Consider the following 6,000-nt stretch of genomic DNA (forward strand, 5'->3'; position numbering starts at 1 on the left):
AAAAAACCTTCGCCAGTGATTGTTTTTCCTTATGGGAAACCCATTTGGATAACCTGAAAGTCAAACATGGGAAAAACCATCAGGAGGGGGGTTCTGGAGTTAATCGGGAATATGTTTGGGGGAAGCATGTGTAGGCATGCATAAACATGCATAAACATGTCTTTTATTATCATTATGTCCATTAAGCATGAGTGAAGTAGCACCTGGTGGTTGTAAATGCTCTCTCATGACTTTGAATTTAAGTCCAATTACAACTGAGTTGGCTGGGTCCAGGCTCCCGCCATGCTGGACCATAGCATCCCCAAATTTAAAAAAAATACCAAGTGCATGGCAGTGCTCCCATGAGTTATCATGAGTTGATTAGTCACTAATCCATGGAGATGTCTTATTTAAGGAGAACGTGTGAGCGTTCTCAATGAACATGGCCCTAAAGTAAGAACCAGATGCCAGGTATAGTTTCAGTACAGTCACCCCCAAGCGTGAATGGGTCCAGAACAAGAAGGGTAGTACTTCCCGAGTGGGTTGCTGGTTTCTTGAAGTTTGGTAGTCAAGAAATTAGGTTGGAGGTGATAAGCATGTTACCAAGAAATGACTTTACTTGGATGCACTATGTATGATAAATGACTAAATGTACTATGCAATATTAAGGAGTTATTGAACTGGACAATAGATATACGCACGAGTTCTTTTTCATGGGAGGTTAATAGAATATCTGATAAGTCGATATAAAGTTGTTATATAAAGTTATACTTGCTTAATATTCATGGGGACAGGAGTTTCATGTATGATAATGCATAGATGTATAACATACAGTTAAGCATATATGGTACTGCTACATTAATTTATGTGGTTGAGCAGGAATGCATGATGTACATAGTAATACCATTGTCACAGCATTAATTCTGTGAGTTTCTTTGATACTGACATAGCAGTTAAATTAAATTATTGCACCTTAAGTAAAGAATTCAGGGAATAATTTAAGTAGAATTTCAGCTTTGGGTGCTGGCAGTGGAGTGGGAGGCTTCTTTCCAGAAATTGTCCTGGGAAGGTAGAGGCCCTCCATTTTGGGTTTACAAGACCCAACTGTATAATGTACAACAAGGACTTCTTCATTTAAGTAACTTGTTTTCAGTTAGACTAGTAAGTGGTATACAAAAAAATAAAGGATGAGGGAGAAGTATGCAATGCATGCTGTTTGACCAATGATTATGAAGAGGTGTTCAATGGGTAGGCCTCTGATTCATGTGAGTGTGAGAAGATCTGCTACTAGGATTCAAAATAGGCATTGACTTAATGGTCAAAATATTATACTTTGTTGTTTGGATATGTGAAGTATTGGGACAATGGCTAGGGTAAGAATGGAGAGAACGAGGGCTAGTAGGCCCATAGTTTGTTGGGAATAGAGCATAAGATTGTGCAGGCAAAAAAGAAAAGAATCACTCTGGTTTAATATGGGGCGGTGTGTTGAGGGGGTTTGCTGGGGTATTGTTGTCTGGATCGCCTAACAGGTCAGGTGAAAATAGAACTAATATAATTAATAGCAGTAGTAGAATTAGGCCTAAAATGTCTTTGATTGTAAAATGAGGCTGAAAAGGGATTTTATCAGAATCTGATGAAATTCCCAAGGAGTTATTAGACACTGTTACATGGAGAAATAAAAGGTGGATGGCTTCTAGGGCTGCAATGATTAAGGGTAAAATGAAGTAGAGGCAAAGAATCATGTGAGGGTAGTTTTATCAACAGAAAACACACCTCAGATTCATTGTACTAGGTCAGTGCCAGTGTATGGAATAGTGACAGCAGATTGGTGATTACTGTTGCAACTCAAAAAGATATTTGTCCTCATGGCAAGATGTAACCTATAAATGCTGTTGCTATTACCACAAATAATAGGAAAATACCAATATGTCAGGTTTCTAGAAGAGTATAAGATCCATAGTATACGCCTCATCCTACATGTCAGAATAAACACATAAAGAATATTGAGGCTCTGTTGGCATGTAGATACCGAATAATTCATCTGGAATTCACCTCTCAGCAGATGTGTGTGATGGAGGAGACAGCAGTTATTGTGTCTGATGTGTAATGCGTGGCTAGGAGTAGTCCTGTAATGATTTGTCGGGCCAGGCAAACACCTAGAAGTGAGCCAAAATTTCACCATGTGGAAATATTTGATGGTGCCATCAATGAATGAGTGGTTAATGATTTTTATTAAGGGGTGAGTTTCTTGGATGTTGGGTTCTTACAGTTGAAATACAATGATGATTTTTCATGATTTTTCATGGTTGGGGGGTTGTGGAGTTAATCGAGAATATGTTTAAGGAAAGTGTGCGTAGACATGCATACAGAAGGAATTAATCAGGAACAGGAAGAGCATGTCCAGGGTTGAGTAGACATTATATTATAAAGACTCTGAACAGGGAAACATGTGACTCAGCAACAGCAGGGGAAATTGCCTGGTTGTATTGAACATTTTAGACATATATTGGTGCTCTGAAAAATAATGCCCTAAAATGGAAGCCTCAGGAGCAGCCTCAGAAGTAAAAGTTTTTCTTTGGCTTTCTCTTGCCATTCCATCTCTCAGTCCCATTTTCCCTCAAGGCTGGCCATAGCAACTAGGATCTCTCTTCCCTAAAGTGGGTCCTAGAAACCTGAACTCATTTTCCTCAAAACCAGCCATAAAACCTAAAAACTATTACTCTAACTTTTCTTTGCCTTTCTGTGTAAGAATGTGGCCAAAAACAAATAATCTAACCTTTCTAGTTGGACTGTAGGTCATAAGATCACATAGCCAGAAGGAAGGAAATGCATGCACAGGGAGGTAAGGAAGAGTTTAGACAGACAGGCCTTGCCGGGTAGTCTACTAGCATTAAATTACACCCTTTTGTTTAATTATACTTTTATATGGCTGTCCATGTCTTGTTGAACCCAAGCATAAAAACGAACAATTTCCTCTGTACCTTAGGCTTTTATTCTGAAAACTCCCACATATATACCCTAAACAAATTTGTATATCTTTTTCTCCATCAATCTATCTTTTGTGACTTGATATTTTTGGCAAAACTTGAGAGGGCCTCTGGTCCCTAAAACATATTAAGAAAAAACAAGAATATAGATTTAAGTTAAATCAGAGTAAAACATTGCCTTTTTAAAACCTTCAAGATAAAACATTTCAGCATCAGGCCATAACAACAGATTTAGAACTAGAGTAGGGGAAGAAATGTTACAGGAGCCCACAAAAGTTGAAGGAGAGAGTTAATATTCCAGGCCTTTTCAAAGGGAGAGAGGCTGAAAGCAGCAGGGTACAGCAGAAGGTGAACTTCTGAGATATCAATTTGAGAAATTTGAAAAGAAACAGATAACAGAAAGAAAACTTCTTGCAATTTCATTAAGAGTAAATAAATAAGAAAATCTTATTGTTTTCATCAGTTCTTTGGTTTTGTACTAGTTTATTTTTAATATCAAAACCCAATCTCTAGAAAGACAAATTTTCTTTTAATTAAAGCCAACTTAATCACATATAAAATTTATTTTATACATTCTCTTTTTATAAACTTTATGACAATTTACACAGACCATTTGTGATATGCTTGGACTTTGTGTTTTGTCCTAAACAAACATGCCCCTTTCTTAAATAATCAGTCGTTTTACTTTAGGACAAACTTTACCATGTAAGATTTTTTCTTTCTCTCTCTCTCTCTGTGTGTGTGTGTGTGTGTGTGTGTGTGTGTGTGTGTGAGATGGAGTCTCACTCTGTTGCCAGGCTGGAGTGCAATGGCACAAACTCGGCTCACTGCAACTCTGCCTGCCAGGTTCAAGTGATTCACCTGCCTTAGCCTCTCAAGTAGCTGGAATTACAGGCATGTGCCACCACGCCCAGCTAATTTTTATATTTTTAGTAGAGACGGGGTTTCACCAAGTTGGACAGGCTCGCCTTGAACTCCTGAGCTCAAGTGATCCCCCCAACTCAGCCTCTCAAAGTGCTGGGATTATAGGTGTGAGCCACCACACCCAGCCTAAGATTTTTTCTCATATAAAATTATTTTCCTGTTAATTTTCTTTATTAAAAATGTATCTTTATAACTTTCTTCACATCTCTCTCACTTACTGGTTCCTTTACTTACTGGTTTCATGAAAAATCTTTAACTTTTGAATTAGACAAAAATTATTTTCCTTTTAATAAGAACACACTTTTTGTCTTTCTTATAACTTTTTTATTTAAAACACATTTCATTTTGGCACATTTTATATGCAGAATTATGTATTAACTAGAATTTTTATTTTTAGTAATGTTAAATTTTTGTGAATAGCTAGGAAGTAAGAAATATTGAATTGTCTGTTACATTAGCATTTTATAGATAAGAATCTTTGATAATTAATTTTTATAGAAAAAAGTTTTTCTATAATTTTAATTGGAAATGACCAAGACATTTAATGAATATGTATTATGTAATTTAATATAACTTTAAGATGTTAAATTATATTACAAGTTTATTTATATGCATTTTATTCTATTCATTTTATTTTTCATAGTTTACCTAGGTTATTTATGAAAACTGGGATATTAGACAAAGCTAGTCATTATTTAAAGTTATTCCCCTGTTAACCATTTTAATAGCCTATGAATATCATATATTTACCCAAGTCAGAATCTTAAGGTTAAATAAATGGGTATTTTTTTATTTTTTATTTTTTGCCAATAGCTTAGGATTTAGCTGTTCTTATTAAGCCAACAATATTAAATGTTTTCTTTATCAAAAATTACATGAACAAAGATTGGGGCTGGGTTTGCAGTTTTATAACCTTTGTGCCAAACCTTGACACCTTATAATTCATAGCAGAGATAAATATGAAGCCACTTGACTAATAAACCTAGATAAAAAGGTATACTGACAATTTTGAAGACAAAAACAATGTCTTCAAAATCATCACCCAGACTGAAGTACAGTGTCATGAACACAGCTGACTGCAGCCTTGACCTTGTGGGCTCAAGAGATCCTCTTGCCTCAGCCACTTGAGTAGCTGGGACCACAGGCATGCCTGGCTAAACAATAATTTTAAGGCTAGCTTATTTATTAAATATTTATTTGTCATGTGAACTCGAAAGCTTTTGGACTTGCTTAATCTATGAGTATTCATTTACATATAAGCAAATTTGGTAGCATGCTAGACACAATATATAACGCATATATACACATATATAGAAACACATTTAAACAAGTATACACACATACACAAGTAAAGATCCATTCGCTTTACCTCAGAACTTTAGCCATGAGACAGCATCACAATCTCATCAGCCTATAAAAGGTAGCTGGATCTAAATTATTTCTGACAAAATTGGGGCCTGTCTACATGGCTAAATTTCATTTGCCCCAGGTAACCCAATGAAGGCTGTGGACCAAAATTTGGGGCAACAGCATCTGTTGTTTCCTGACTTTTTTAATGATCGCCATTCTAACTGGAATAAGATGGTATCTCATTATGGTTGTGATTTGCATTTCTCTAATGACTAGTGATGATGAGCTTTTTTCATGTTTGCTGGCTGCATAAATGTCTTCTTTTGAGAAGTGTTCATATTCTTCACTCACTTTTTGATGGGGTTGTTTGTTTGTTTTTCTTGTGAATTTCTTTAAGTTCTTTGTAGATTCTGTATATTAGCCCTTTGTCAGATGGATAGATTGCAAAAATTTTCTCCCATTCTGTAGGTTGCCTGTTCACTCTGATGATAGTTTCTTTTCCTGTGCAGACGCTACTTAGTTTAACTAGACCCCATTTGTCAATTTTGGCTTTTGTTGCCATTGCTTTGGTGTTTTAGTCATGAAGTCTTTGCCCATGCTTATGTCCTGAATGTTATTGCCTAGGTTTTCTTCTAGGGTTTTTATGGTTTTAGGTCTCATGTGTAAGTCTTTAATCCATCTTGAATTAATTTTTGTATAAGGTATAAAGAAGGGATCCAGTTTCAGTTTTCTGCATATGGCTAGCCATTTTTCCCAACAC

This window comes from Gorilla gorilla, chromosome 6 (genome assembly GCF_029281585.2).
Source record: "Gorilla gorilla gorilla isolate KB3781 chromosome 6, NHGRI_mGorGor1-v2.1_pri, whole genome shotgun sequence".
Lineage (NCBI taxonomy): Eukaryota > Metazoa > Chordata > Mammalia > Primates > Hominidae > Gorilla > Gorilla gorilla.